The sequence below is a fragment of the Saccoglossus kowalevskii genome, chromosome 21 (assembly GCF_978046115.1).
Source record: "Saccoglossus kowalevskii chromosome 21, keSacKowa6.1, whole genome shotgun sequence".
NCBI classification, from domain to species: Eukaryota; Metazoa; Hemichordata; class Enteropneusta; family Harrimaniidae; genus Saccoglossus; species Saccoglossus kowalevskii.
Genome location: NC_140661.1, coordinates 3,122,165 through 3,137,361, shown reverse-complemented (window position 1 = coordinate 3,137,361; position 15,197 = coordinate 3,122,165). Strand labels below are relative to the sequence as shown.

Here is a 15,197-nt window from a genome sequence, read left to right as displayed (position 1 = left end):
ACCATTCACGAGTCAATCGAAATAGGCAAATTGCACGACAGCTTCATTAGAACCACCACGCCGACTAAACTTGATTATCCGACCACTGTCCCGGCGGTGTTGTTTTAGCGAACTTCCTGCAAGACATAGACATATACAAGTTCGCGTATATCAGCTGTTACCATTAATTCAACCCGTGGCCCAATCTGATGGTGTAATTTGCGTTTTTATAAGACGTTTTGCTTTCGTCTAGGTGAATATATATTACACTCTCGATGTGCGCCCTCCAAGAACAACGGTTCGAGTGATATGCATACATCGCCAATAGATGGCGTTTTTGAAAGTGTTCCTCTAAACGCAAATAGCATCCAATGTTATCTAATTTGAAATAGTATACGACACGCAGAGTTCTTGTACTCAGGCGCAAAATGGTGCAGCTACCTAAAGAGTATAAGATAACAAGACACGAAGAATAACAAGACTTGAGTCAATCATAATAGACAAATTGCACGACAGTTTGTTTCAAGGACCAACACGCTGTCATCACCAACGTCATCACCATCATGTTTCTTTCATAACCTTGTTTTTGTGAATGATGCCATGCTTTAACTCATTCTGTTTAATTAAAATCTATGATAGAATAAAACACATATATTATTATGGATTGAGATGTCGGATACAACAATGTTACTTGTCGCATAGTATTGTTGAATGCTTGGGATTTATGCTGATGTAATCTATCATTTGTTTAATGATGGACCTCTGGAGAGGTCATCAAAAATTGCATCGACCGACGGTATTTCACGTCGTTTCGTGCAGGGTATTGGTAAAAGTTTTCAACTAGCAATAATCGCGCCTCGGTTGGACCTCATGGGCTACGATATCGCCTCTGCGCAGAGATAAATTGACATCGCGCTGACCAGACAATCCAGGTCATATTCCACACACATATATACTCGGTTTGGATTTGGCGCATTACGTATTGGTTACGTAAAGGCAGCGTGGGGATATTGTTATGTAAATAGGTGAAAATATTCACACATAAAAAGGCGGCCATTTAGCACGTTATTGTTTGTTGAATTAAAAAAATAATTCATGCTGTTCCAACAGTTTATTCCACAACCATCCTCAACAAAATAAAGATTACATACGGTTTTTGATTAAACCCGTCTTTCCTTATTGTGGACTTTGTGGAATAACCATTCATGAGTCAATCGAAATAGGCAAATTGCACGACAGCTTCATTAGAACCACCACGCCGACTAAACTTGATTATCCGACCACTGTCCCGGCGGTGTTGTTTTAGCGAACTTCCTGCAAGACATAGACATATACAAGTTCGCGTATATCAGCTGTTACCATTAATTCAACCCGTGGCCCAATCTGATGGTGTAATTTGCGTTTTTATAAGACGTTTTGCTTTCGTCTAGGTGAATATATATTACACTCTCGATGTGCGCCCTCCAAGAACAACGGTTCGAGTGATATGCATACATCGCCAATAGATGGCGTTTTTGAAAGTGTTCCTCTAAACGCAAATAGCATCCAATGTTATCTAATTTGAAATAGTATACGACACGCGGAGTTCTTGTACTCAGGCGCAAAATGGTGCAGCTACCTAAAGAGTATAAGATAACAAGACACGAAGAATAACAAGACTTGAGTCAATCATAATAGACAAATTGCACGACAGTTTGTTTCAAGGACCAACACGCTGTCATCACCAACATGTTTCTTTCATAACCTTGTTTTTGTGAATGATGCCATGCTTTAACTCATTCTGTTTAATTAAAATCTATGATAGAATAAAGCACATATATTATTATGGATTGAGATGTCGGATACAACAATGTTACTTTTCGCATAGTATTGTTGAATGCTTGGGATTTAGGCTGATGTAAGATATCATTTGTTTAATTATGGACCTCCGGAGAGGTCATCAAAAATTGCATCGACCGACGGTATTTCACGTCGTTTCGTGCAGGGTATTGGTAAAAGTTTTCAACTAGCAATAATCGCGCCTCGGTTGGACCTCATGGGCTACGATATCGCCTCTGCGCAGAGATAAATTGACATCGCGCTGACCAGACAATCCAGGTCATATTCCACACACATATATACTCGGTTTGGATTTGGCGCATTACGTATTGGTTACGTAAAGGCAGCGTGGGGATATTGTTATGTAAATAGGTGAAAATATTCACACATAAAAAGGCGGCCATTTAGCACGTTATTGTTTGTTGAATTAAAAAAATAATTCATGCTGTTCCAACAGTTTATTCCACAACCATCCTCAACAAAATAAAGATTACATACGGTTTTTGATTAAACCCGTCTTTCCTTATTGTGGACTTTGTGGAATAACCATTCATGAGTCAATCGAAATAGGCAAATTGCACGACAGCTTCATTAGAACCACCACGCCGACTAAACTTGATTATCCGACCACTGTCCCGGCGGTGTTGTTTTAGCGAACTTCCTGCAAGACATAGACATATACAAGTTCGCGTATATCAGCTGTTACCATTAATTCAACCCGTGGCCCAATCTGATGGTGTAATTTGCGTTTTTATAAGACGTTTTGCTTTCGTCTAGGTGAATATATATTACACTCTCGATGTGCGCCCTCCAAGAACAACGGTTCGAGTGACATGCATACATCACCAATAGATGGCGTTTTTGAAAGTGTTCCTCAAAACGCAAATAGCATCCAATGTTATCTAATTTGAAATAGTATACGACACGCAGAGTTCTTGTACTCAGGCGCAAAATGGTGCAGCTACCTAAAGAGTATAAGATAACAAGACACGAAGAATAACAAGACTTGAGTCAATCATAATAGACAAATTGCACGACAGTTTGTTTCAAGGACCAACACGCTGTCATCACCAACGTCATCACCATCATGTTTCTTTCATAACCTTGTTTTTGTGAATGATGCCATGCTTTAATTCATTCTGTTTAATTAAAATCTATGATAGAATAAAGCACATATATTATTATGGATTGAGATGTCGGATACAACAATGTTACTTTTCGCATAGTATTGTTGAATGCTTGGGATTTAGGCTGATGTAAGCTATCATTTGTTTAATTATGGACCTCCGGAGAGGTCATCAAAAATTGCATCGACCGACGGTATTTCACGTCGTTTCGTGCAGGGTATTGGTAAAAGTTTTCAACTAGCAATAATCGCGCCTCGGTTGGACCTCATGGGCTACGATATCGCCTCTGCGCAGAGATAAATTGACATCGCGCTGACCAGACAATCCAGGTCATATTCCACACACATATATACTCGGTTTGGATTTGACGCATTACGTATTGGTTACGTAAAGGCAGCGTGGGGATATTGTTATGTAAATAGGTGAAAATATTCACACATAAAAAGGCGGCCATTTAGCACGTTACTGTTTGTTGAATTAAAAAATAATTCATGCTGTTCCAACAGTTTATTCCACAACCATCCTCAACAAAATAAAGACTACATACGGTTTTTGATTAAACCCGTCTTTCCTTATTGTGGACTTTGAGGAATAACCATTCACGAGTCAATCGAAATAGGCAAATTGCACGACAGCTTCATTAGAACCACCACGCCGACTAAACTTGATTATCCGACCACTGTCCCGGCGGTGTTGTTTTAGCGAACTTCCTGCAAGACATAGACATATACAAGTTCGCGTATATCAGCTGTTACCATTAATTCAACGCGTGGCCCAATCTGATGGTGTAATTTGCGTTTTTATAAGACGTTTTGCTTTCGTCTAGGTGAATATATATTACACTCTCGATGTGCGCCCTCCAAGAACAACGGTTCGAGTGATATGCATACATCGCCAATAGATGGCGTTTTTGAAAGTGTTCCTCTAAACGCAAATAGCATCCAATGTTATCTAATTTGAAATAGTATACGACACGCAGAGTTCTTGTACTCAGGCGCAAAATGGTGCAGCTACCTAAAGAGTATAAGATATCAAGACACGAAGAATAACAAGACTTGAGTCAATCATAATAGACAAATTGCACGACAGTTTGTTTCAAGGACCAACACGCTGTCATCACCAACGTCATCACCATCATGTTTCTTTCATAACCTTGTTTTTGTGAATGATGCCATGCTTTAACTCATTCTGTTTAATTAAAATCTATGATAGAATAAAGCACATATATTATTATGGATTGAGATGTCGGATACAACAAAGTTACTTTTCGCATAGTATTGTTGAATGCTTGGGATTTAAGCTGATGTAAGCTATCATTTGTTTAATTATGGACCTCCGGAGAGGTCATCAAAAATTGCATCGACCGACGGTATTTCACGTCGTTTCGTGCAGGGTATTGGTAAAAGTTTTCATCTAGCAATAATCGCGCCTCGGTTGGACCTCATGGGCTACGATATCGCCTCTGCGCAGAGATAAATTGACATCGCGCTGACCAGACAATCCAGGTCATATTCCACACACATATATACTCGGTTTGGATTTGGCGCATTACGTATTGGTTACGTAAAGGCAGCGTGGGGATATTGTTATGTAAATAGGTGAAAATATTCACACATAAAAAGGCGGCCATTTAGCACGTTACTGTTTGTTGAATTAAAAAATAATTCATGCTGTTCCAACAGTTTATTCCACAACCATCCTCAACAAAATAAATACTACATACGGTTTTTGATTAAACCCGTCTTTCCTTATTGTGGACTTTGTGGAATAACCATTCACGAGTCAATCGAAATAGGCAAATTGCACGACAGCTTCATTAGAACCACCACGCCGACTAAACTTGATTATCCGACCACTGTCCCGGCGGTGTTGTTTTAGCGAACTTCCTGCAAGACATAGACATATACAAGTTCGCGTATATTAGCTGTTACCATTAATTCAACCCGTGGCCCAATCTGATGGTGTAATTTGCGTTTTTATAAGACGTTTTGCTTTCGTCTAGGTGAATATATATTACACTCTCGATGTGCGCCCTCCAAGAACAACGGTTCGAGTGATATGCATACATCGCCAATAGATGGCGTTTTTGAAAGTGTTCCTCTAAACGCAAATAGCATCCAATGTTATCTAATTTGAAATAGTATACGACACGCAGAGTTCTTGTACTCAGGCGCAAAATGGTGCAGCTACCTAAAGAGTATAAGATAACAAGACACGAAGAATAACAAGACTTGAGTCAATCATAATAGACAAATTGCACGACAGTTTGTTTCAAGGACCAACACGCTGTCATCACCAACGTCATCACCATCATGTTTCTTTCATAACCTTGTTTTTGTGAATGATGCCATGCTTTAACTCATTCTGTTTAATTAAAATCTATGATAGAATAAAGCACATATATTATTATGGATTGAGATGTCGGATACAACAATGTTACTTTTCGCATAGTATTGTTGAATGCTTGGGATTTAGGCTGATGTAAGCTATCATTTGTTTAATTATGGACCTCCGGAGAGGTCATCAAAAATTGCATCGACCGACGGTATTTCACGTCGTTTCGTGCAGGGTATTGGTAAAAGTTTTCAACTAGCAATAATGGACATCATGGGCTACGATATCGCCTCTGCGCAGAGATAAATTGACATCGCGCTGACCAGACAATCCAGGTCATATTCCACACACATATATACTCGGTTTGGATTTGGCGCATTACGTATTGGTTACGTAAAGGCAGCGTGGGGATATTGTTATGTAAATAGGTGAAAATATTCACACATAAAAAGGCGGCCATTTAGCACGTTATTGTTTGTTGAATTAAAAAAATAATTCATGCTGTTCCAACAGTTTATTCCACAACCATCCTCAACAAAATAAAGATTACATACGGTTTTTGATTAAACCCGTCTTTCCTTATTGTGGACTTTGTGGAATAACCATTCACGAGTCAATCGAAATAGGCAAATTGCACGACAGCTTCATTAGAACCACCACGCCGACTAAACTTGATTATCCGACCACTGTCCCGGCGGTGTTGTTTTAGCGAACTTCCTGCAAGACATAGACATATACAAGTTCGCGTATATCAGCTGTTACCATTAATTCAACCCGTGGCCCAATCTGATGGTGTAATTTGCGTTTTTATAAGACGTTTTGCTTTCGTCTAGGTGAATATATATTACACTCTCGATGTGCGCCCTCCAAGAACAACGGTTCGAGTGATATGCATACATCGCCAATAGATGGCGTTTTTGAAAGTGTTCCTCTAAACGCAAATAGCATCCAATGTTATCTAATTTGAAATAGTACACTACACGCGGAGTTCTTGTACTCAGGCGCAAAATGGTGCAGCTACCTAAAGAGTATAAGATAACAAGACACGAAGAATAACAAGACTTGAGTCAATCATAATAGACAAATTGCACGACAGTTTGTTTCAAGGTCCAACACGCTGTAATCGCCAACGTCATCACCATCATGTTTCTATCATAACCTTGTTTTTGTGAATGATGGCATGCTTTAACTCATTCTGTTTAATTAAAATGAATGATAGAATAAAACACATATATTATTATGGATTGAGATGTCTGATACAACAATGTTATTTTTCGCATAGTATTGTTGAATGCTTGGGATTTAGACTGATGTAATCTATCATTTGTTTAAATATGGACCTCCGTAGAGGTCATCAAAAATTGCATCGACCGACGGTATTTCACGTCGTTTCGTGCAGGGTATTGGTAAAAGTTTTCAACTAGCAATAATCGCGCCTCGGTTGGACCTCATGGGCTACGATATCGCCTGTGCACAGAGATAAATTGACATCGCGCTGACCAGACAATCCAGGTCATATTCCACACACATATATACTCGGTTTGGATTTGGCGCATTACGTATTGGTTACGTAAAGGCAGCGTGGGGATATTGTTATGTAAATAGGTGAAAATATTCACACATAAAAAGGCGGCCATTTAGCACGTTATTGTTTGTTGAATTAAAAAAATAATTCATGCTGTTCCAACAGTTTATTCCACAACCATCCTCAACAAAATAAAGATTACATACGGTTTTTGATTAAACCCGTCTTTCCTTATTGTGGACTTTGTGGAATAACCATTCACGAGTCAATCGAAATAGGCAAATTGCACGACAGCTTCATTAGAACCACCACGCCGACTAAACTTGATTATCCGACCACTGTCCCGGCGGTGTTGTTTTAGCGAACTTCCTGCAAGACATAGACATATACAAGTTCGCGTATATCAGCTGTTACCATTAATTCAACCCGTGGCCCAATCTGATGGTGTAATTTGCGTTTTTATAAGACGTTTTGCTTTCGTCTAGGTGAATATATATTACACTCTCGATGTGCGCCCTCCAAGACCAACGGTTCGAGTGACATGCATACATCGCCAATAGATGGCGTTTTTGAAAGTGTTCCTCTAAACGCAAATAGCATCCAATGTTATCTAATTTGAAATAGTACACTACACGCAGAGTTCTTATACTCAGGCGCAAAATGGCGCAGCTACCTAAAGAGTATAAGATAACAAGACACGAAGAATAACAAGACTTGAGTCAATCATAATAGACAAATTGCACGACAGTTAGTTTCAAGGACCAACACGCTGTCATCACCAACGTCATCACCACCATGTTTCTTTCATAACCTTGTTTTTGTGAATGATGCCATGCTTTAACTCATTCTGTTTAATTAAAATGTATGATAGAATAAAACACATATATTATTATGGATTGAGATGTCTGATACAACAATGTTATTTTTCGCATAGTATTGTTGAATGCTTGGGATTTAGGCTGATGTAATCTATCATTTGTTTAAATATGGACCTCCGTAGAGGTCATCAAAAATTGCATCGACCGACGGTATTTCACGTCGTTTCGTGCAGGGTATTGGTAAAAGTTTTCAACTAGCAATAATCGCGCCTCGGTTGGACCTCATGGGCTACGATATCGCCTCTGCGCAGAGATAAATTGACATCGCGCTGACCAGACAATCCAGGTCATATTCCACACACATATATACTCGGTTTGGATTTGGCGCATTACGTATTGGTTACGTAAAGGCAGTGTGGGGATATTGTTATGTAAATAGGTGAAAATATTCACACATAAAAAAGCGGCCATTTAGCACGTTATTGTTTGTTGAATTAAAAAAATAATTCATGCTGTTCCAACAGTTTATTCCACAACCATCCTCAACAAAATAAAGATTACATACGGTTTTTGATTAAACCCGTCTTTCTTTATTGTGGACTTTGTGGAATAACCATTCACGAGTTAATCGAAATAGGCAAATTGCACGACAGCTTCATTAGAACCACCACGCCGACTAAACTTGATTATCCGACCACTGTCCCGGCGGTGTTGTTTTAGCGAACTTCCTGCAAGACATAGACATAAACAAGTTCGCGTATATCAGCTGTTACCATTAATTCAACGCGTGGCCCAATCTGATGGTGTAATTTGCGTTTTTATAAGACGATTTGCTTTCGTCTATGTGAATATATATTACACTCTCGATGTGCGCCCTCCAAGAACAACGGTTCGAGTGATATGCATACATCGCCAATAGATGGCGTTTTTGAAAGTGTTCCTCTAAACGCAAATAGCATCCAATGTTATCTAATTTGAAATAGTACACTACACGCAGAGTTCTTATACTCAGGCGCAAAATGGCGCAGCTACCTAAAGAGTATAAGATAACAAGACACGACGAATAACAAGACTTGAGTCAATCATAATAGACAAATTGCACGACAGTTAGTTTCAAGGACCAACACGCTGTCATCACCAACGTCATCACCACCATGTTTCTTTCATAACCTTGTTTTTGTGAATGATGCCATGCTTTAACTCATTCTGTTTAATTAAAATGTATGATAGAATAAAACACATATATTATTATGGATTGAGATGTCTGATACAACAATGTTATTTTTCGCATAGTATTGTTGAATGCTTGGGATTTAGGCTGATGTAATCTATCATTTGTTTAAATATGGACCTCCGTAGAGGTCATCAAAAATTGCATCGACCGACGGTATTTCACGTCGTTTCGTGCAGGGTATTGGTAAAAGTTTTCAACTAGCAATAATCGCGCCTCGGTTGGACCTCATGGGCTACGATATCGCCTCTGCGCAGAGATAAATTGACATCGCGCTGACCAGACAATCCAGGTCATATTCCACACACATATATACTCGGTTTGGATTTGGCGCATTACGTATTGGTTACGTAAAGGCAGTGTGGGGATATTGTTATGTAAATAGGTGAAAATATTCACACATAAAAAAGCGGCCATTTAGCACGTTACTGTTTGTTGAATTAAAAAAATAATTCATGCTGTTCCAACAGTTTATTCCACAACCATCCTCAACAAAATAAAGATTACATACGGTTTTTGATTAAACCCGTCTTTCTTTATTGTGGACTTTGTGGAATAACCATTCACGAGTTAATCGAAATAGGCAAATTGCACGACAGCTTCATTAGAACCACCACGCCGACTAAACTTGATTATCCGACCACTGTCCCGGCGGTGTTGTTTTAGCGAACTTCCTGCAAGACATAGACATAAACAAGTTCGCGTATATCAGCTGTTACCATTAATTCAACGCGTGGCCCAATCTGATGGTGTAATTTGCGTTTTTATAAGACGATTTGCTTTCGTCTATGTGAATATATATTACACTCTCGATGTGCGCCCTCCAAGAACAACGGTTCGAGTGATATGCATACATCGCCAATAGATGGCGTTTTTGAAAGTGTTCCTCTAAACGCAAATAGCATCCAATGTTATCTAATTTGAAATAGTACACTACACGCAGAGTTCTTATACTCAGGCGCAAAATGGCGCAGCTACCTAAAGAGTAGAAGATAACAAGACACGACGAATAACAAGACTTGAGTCAATCATAATAGACAAATTGCACGACAGTTAGTTTCAAGGACCAACACGCTGTCATCACCAACGTCATCACCACCATGTTTCTTTCATAACCTTGTTTTTGTGAATGATGCCATGCTTTAACTCATTCTGTTTAATTAAAATGTATGATAGAATAAAACACATATATTATTATGGATTGAGATGTCTGATACAACAATGTTATTTTTCGCATAGTATTGTTGAATGCTTGGGATTTAGGCTGATGTAATCTATCATTTGTTTAAATATGGACCTCCGTAGAGGTCATCAAAAATTGCATCGACCGACGGTATTTCACGTCGTTTCGTGCAGGGTATTGGTAAAAGTTTTCAACTAGCAATAATCGCGCCTCGGTTGGACCTCATGGGCTACGATATCGCCTCTGCGCAGAGATAAATTGACATCGCGCTGACCAGACAATCCAGGTCATATTCCACACACATATATACTCGGTTTGGATTTGGCGCATTACGTATTAGTTACGTAAAGGCAGTGTGGGGATATTGTTATGTAAATAGGTGAAAATATTCACACATAAAAAAGCGGCCATTTAGCACGTTACTGTTTGTTGAATTAAAAAAATAATTCATGCTGTTCCAACAGTTTATTCCACAACCATCCTCAACAAAATAAAGATTACATACGGTTTTTGATTAAACCCGTCTTTCTTTATTGTGGACTTTGTGGAATAACCATTCACGAGTTAATCGAAATAGGCAAATTGCACGACAGCTTCATTAGAACCACCACGCCGACTAAACTTGATTATCCGACCACTGTCCCGGCGGTGTTGTTTTAGCGAACTTCCTGCAAGACATAGACATAAACAAGTTCGCGTATATCAGCTGTTACCATTAATTCAACGCGTGGCCCAATCTGATGGTGTAATTTGCGTTTTTATAAGACGATTTGCTTTCGTCTATGTGAATATATATTACACTCTCGATGTGCGCCCTCCAAGAACAACGGTTCGAGTGATATGCATACATCGCCAATAGATGGCGTTTTTGAAAGTGTTCCTCTAAACGCAAATAGCATCCAATGTTATCTAATTTGAAATAGTACACTACACGCAGAGTTCTTATACTCAGGCGCAAAATGGCGCAGCTACCTAAAGAGTATAAGATAACAAGACACGACGAATAACAAGACTTGAGTCAATCATAATAGACAAATTGCACGACAGTTAGTTTCAAGGACCAACACGCTGTCATCACCAACGTCATCACCACCATGTTTCTTTCATAACCTTGTTTTTGTGAATGATGCCATGCTTTAACTCATTCTGTTTAATTAAAATGTATGATAGAATAAAACACATATATTATTATGGATTGAGATGTCTGATACAACAATGTTATTTTTCGCATAGTATTGTTGAATGCTTGGGATTTAGGCTGATGTAATCTATCATTTGTTTAAATATGGACCTCCGTAGAGGTCATCAAAAATTGCATCGACCGACGGTATTTCACGTCGTTTCGTGCAGGGTATTGGTAAAAGTTTTCAACTAGCAATAATCGCGCCTCGGTTGGACCTCATGGGCTACGATATCGCCTCTGCGCAGAGATAAATTGACATCGCGCTGACCAGACAATCCAGGTCATATTCCACACACATATATACTCGGTTTGGATTTGGCGCATTACGTATTGGTTACGTAAAGGCAGTGTGGGGATATTGTTATGTAAATAGGTGAAAATATTCACACATAAAAAAGCGGCCATTTAGCACGTTACTGTTTGTTGAATTAAAAAAATAATTCATGCTGTTCCAACAGTTTATTCCACAACCATCCTCAACAAAATAAAGATTACATACGGTTTTTGATTAAACCCGTCTTTCTTTATTGTGGACTTTGTGGAATAACCATTCACGAGTTAATCGAAATAGGCAAATTGCACGACAGCTTCATTAGAACCACCACGCCGACTAAACTTGATTATCCGACCACTGTCCCGGCGGTGTTGTTTTAGCGAACTTCCTGCAAGACATAGACATATACAAGTTCGCGTATATCAGCTGTTACCATTAATTCAACGCGTGGCCCAATCTGATGGTGTAATTTGCGTTTTTATAAGACGATTTGCTTTCGTCTATGTGAATATATATTACACTCTCGATGTGCGCCCTCCAAGAACAACGGTTCGAGTGATATGCATACATCGCCAATAGATGGCGTTTTTGAAAGTGTTCCTCTAAACGCAAATAGCATCCAATGTTATCTAATTTGAAATAGTACACTACACGCAGAGTTATTGTACTCAGGCTCAAAATGGTGCAGCTACCTAAAGAGTATAAGATAACAAGACACGAAGAATAACAAGACTTGAGTCAATCATAATAGACAAATTGCACGACAGTTTGTTTCAAGGACCAACACGCTGTCATCACCAACGTCATCACCATCATGTTTCTTTCATAACCTTGTTTTTGTGAATGATGCCATGCTTTAACTCATTCTGTTTAATTAAAATCTATGATAGAATAAAACACATATATTATTATGGATTGAGATGTCTGATACAACAATGTTACTTTTCGCATAGTATTGTTGAATGCTTGGGATTTATGCTGATGTAATCTATCATTTGTTTAATTATGGAACCTCCGGAGAGGTCATCAAAAATTGCATCGACCGACGGTATTTCACGTCGTTTCGTGCAGGGTATTGGTAAAAGTTTTCAACTAGCAATAATCGCGCCTCGGTTGGACCTCATGGGCTACGATATCGCCTCTGCGCAGAGATAAATTGACATCGCGCTGACCAGACAATCCAGGTCATATTCCACACACATATATACTCGGTTTGGATTTGGCGCATTACGTATTGGTTACGTAAAGGCAGCGTGGGGATATTGTTATGTAAATAGGTGAAAATATTCACACATAAAAAAGCGGCCATTTAGCACGTTATTGTTTGTTGAATTAAAAAAATAATTCATGCTGTTCCAACAGTTTATTCCACAACCATCCTCAACAAAATAAAGATTACATACGGTTTTTGATTAAACCCGTCTTTCCTTATTGTGGACTTTGTGGAATAACTATTCACGAGTTAATCGAAATAGGCAAATTGCACGACAGCTTCATTAGAACCACCACGCCGACTAAACTTGATTATCCGACCACTGTCCCGGCGGTGTTGTTTTAGCGAACTTCCTGCAAGACATAGACATATACAAGTTCGCGTATATCAGCTGTTACCATTAATTCAACACGTGGCCCAATCTGATGGTGTAATTTGCGTTTTTATAAGACGTTTTGCTTTCGTCTATGTGAATATATATTACACTCTCGATGTGCGCCCTCCAAGAACAACGGTTCGAATGATATGCATACATCGCCAATAGATGGCGTTTTTGAAAGTGTTCCTCTAAACGCAAATAGCATCCAATGTTATCTAATTTGAAATAGTACACTACACGCAGAGTTCTTGAACTCAGGCGCAAAATGGTGCAGCTACCTAAAGAGTATAAGATAACAAGACACGAAGAATAACAAGACTTGAGTCAATCATAATAGACAAATTGCACGACAGTTTGTTTCAAGGACCAACACGCTGTCATCACCAACGTCATCACCATCATGTTTCTTTCATAACCTTGTTTTTGTGAATGATTCCATGCTTTAACTCATTCTGTTTTATTAAAATGTATGATAGAATAAAACACATATATTATTATGGATTGTGATGTCGGATACAACAATGTCATTTTTCGCATAGTATTGTTGAATGCTTGGGATTTATGCTGATGTAATCAATCATTTATGTAATTATGGACCTCTGGAGAGGTCATCAAAAATTGCATCGACCGACGGTATTTCACGTCGTTTCGTGCAGGGTATTGGTAAAAGTTTTCAACGAGCAATAATCGCGCCTCGGTTGGACCTCATGGGCTACGATACCGCCTCTGCGCAGAGATAAATTGACATCGCGCTGACCATCCAGGTCATATTCCACACACATATATACTCGGTTTGGATTTGGCGCATTACGTATTGGTTACGTAAAGGCAGCGTGGGGATATTGTTATGTAAATAGGTGAAAATATTCACACATAAAAAGGCGGCCATTTAGCACGTTACTGTTTGTTGAGTTAAAAAATAATTCAAGCTGTTCCAACAGTTTATTCCACAACCATCCTCTACAAAATAAAGATTACATACGGTTTTTGATTAAACCCGTCTTTCCTTATTGTGGACTTTGTGGAATAACCATTCACGAGTCAATCGAAATAGGCAAATTGCACGACAGCTTCATTAGAACCACCACGCCGACTAAACTTGATTATCAGACCACTGTCCCGGCGGTGTTGTTTTAGCGAACTTCCTGCAAGACATAGACATATACAAGTTCGCGTATATCAGCTGTTACCATTAATTCAACCCGTGGCCCAATCTGATGGTGTAATTTGCGTTTTTATAAGACGTTTTGCTTTCGTCTAGGTGAATATATATTACACTCTCGATGTGCGCCCTCCAAGAACAACGGTTCGAGTGACATGCATACATCGCCAATAGATGGCGTTTTTGAAAGTGTTCCTCTAAACGCAAATAGCATCCAATGTTATCTAATTTGAAATAGTACACTACACGCAGAGCTCTTGTACTCAGGCGCAAAATGGTGCAGCTACCTAAAGAGTATAAGTTAACAAGACACGAAGAATAACAAGACTTGAGTCAATCATAATAGACAAATTGCACGACAGTTTGTTTCAAGGACCAACACGCTGTCATCACCAACGTCATCACCATCATGTTTCTTTCATAACCTTGTTTTTGTGAATGATGCCATGCTTTAACTCATTTTGTTTAATTAAAACCTATGATAGAATAAAACACATATATTATTATGGATTGAGATGTCGGATACAACAATGTTACTTTTCACATAGTATTGTTGAATGCTTGAGATTTAGGCTGATGTAATCTATCATTTGTTTAATTATGGACCTCTGGAGAGGTCATCAAAAATTGCATCGACCGACGGTATTTCACGTCGTTTCGTGCAGGGTATTGGTAAAAGTTTTCAACTAGCAATAATCGCGCCTCGGTTGGACCTCATGGGCTACGATATCGTCTCTGCACAGAGATAAATTGACATCGCGCTGACCAGACAATCCAGGTCATATTCCACACACATATATACTCGGTTTGGATTTGGCGCATTACGTATTGGTTACGGAAAGGCAGCGTGGGGATATTGTTATGTAAATAGGTGAAAATATTCACACATAAAAAGGCGGCCGTTTAGCACGTTATTGTTTGTTGAATTAAAAAAATAATTCATGCTGTTCCAACAGTTTATTCCACAACCA

The 15,197-nt window shown here is 39.0% G+C and overlaps 12 non-coding genes and 1 pseudogene across 12 annotated transcripts; all 13 read right to left on the bottom strand.

The window, feature by feature from the left end:
- Window positions 1-738: 738 nt before the first annotated feature.
- On the bottom strand, window positions 739-880 carry LOC144354780 (U4 spliceosomal RNA). Its single transcript, XR_013421064.2, has one exon. It is a non-coding gene; the product is annotated as a U4 spliceosomal RNA (small nuclear RNA).
- Window positions 881-1,903: 1,023 nt separating this feature from the next.
- On the bottom strand, window positions 1,904-2,045 carry LOC144354776 (U4 spliceosomal RNA). Its single transcript, XR_013421060.2, has one exon. It is a non-coding gene; the product is annotated as a U4 spliceosomal RNA (small nuclear RNA).
- Window positions 2,046-3,080: 1,035 nt separating this feature from the next.
- LOC144354774 (U4 spliceosomal RNA) lies at window positions 3,081-3,222 on the bottom strand. Its single transcript, XR_013421058.2, has one exon. It is a non-coding gene; the product is annotated as a U4 spliceosomal RNA (small nuclear RNA).
- A 1,034-nt stretch (window positions 3,223-4,256) lies between these two features.
- LOC146729575 (U4 spliceosomal RNA) lies at window positions 4,257-4,398 on the bottom strand. The gene has a single exon (XR_014928167.1). It is a non-coding gene; the product is annotated as a U4 spliceosomal RNA (small nuclear RNA).
- Window positions 4,399-5,432: 1,034 nt separating this feature from the next.
- Window positions 5,433-5,562, bottom strand: LOC144354764 (U4 spliceosomal RNA; annotated as a pseudogene).
- A 1,035-nt stretch (window positions 5,563-6,597) lies between these two features.
- Window positions 6,598-6,739, bottom strand: LOC144354760 (U4 spliceosomal RNA). Its single transcript, XR_013421044.2, has one exon. It is a non-coding gene; the product is annotated as a U4 spliceosomal RNA (small nuclear RNA).
- Window positions 6,740-7,774: 1,035 nt separating this feature from the next.
- LOC144354787 (U4 spliceosomal RNA) lies at window positions 7,775-7,916 on the bottom strand. The gene has a single exon (XR_013421071.2). It is a non-coding gene; the product is annotated as a U4 spliceosomal RNA (small nuclear RNA).
- Window positions 7,917-8,951: 1,035 nt separating this feature from the next.
- On the bottom strand, window positions 8,952-9,093 carry LOC144354798 (U4 spliceosomal RNA). Its single transcript, XR_013421082.2, has one exon. It is a non-coding gene; the product is annotated as a U4 spliceosomal RNA (small nuclear RNA).
- Window positions 9,094-10,128: 1,035 nt separating this feature from the next.
- Window positions 10,129-10,270, bottom strand: LOC144354785 (U4 spliceosomal RNA). Its single transcript, XR_013421069.2, has one exon. It is a non-coding gene; the product is annotated as a U4 spliceosomal RNA (small nuclear RNA).
- Window positions 10,271-11,305: 1,035 nt separating this feature from the next.
- Window positions 11,306-11,447, bottom strand: LOC144354778 (U4 spliceosomal RNA). Its single transcript, XR_013421062.2, has one exon. It is a non-coding gene; the product is annotated as a U4 spliceosomal RNA (small nuclear RNA).
- A 1,036-nt stretch (window positions 11,448-12,483) lies between these two features.
- On the bottom strand, window positions 12,484-12,625 carry LOC144354782 (U4 spliceosomal RNA). Its single transcript, XR_013421066.2, has one exon. It is a non-coding gene; the product is annotated as a U4 spliceosomal RNA (small nuclear RNA).
- Window positions 12,626-13,660: 1,035 nt separating this feature from the next.
- On the bottom strand, window positions 13,661-13,802 carry LOC144354793 (U4 spliceosomal RNA). Its single transcript, XR_013421077.2, has one exon. It is a non-coding gene; the product is annotated as a U4 spliceosomal RNA (small nuclear RNA).
- A 1,029-nt stretch (window positions 13,803-14,831) lies between these two features.
- LOC144354797 (U4 spliceosomal RNA) lies at window positions 14,832-14,973 on the bottom strand. The gene has a single exon (XR_013421081.2). It is a non-coding gene; the product is annotated as a U4 spliceosomal RNA (small nuclear RNA).
- Window positions 14,974-15,197: the final 224 nt, after the last annotated feature.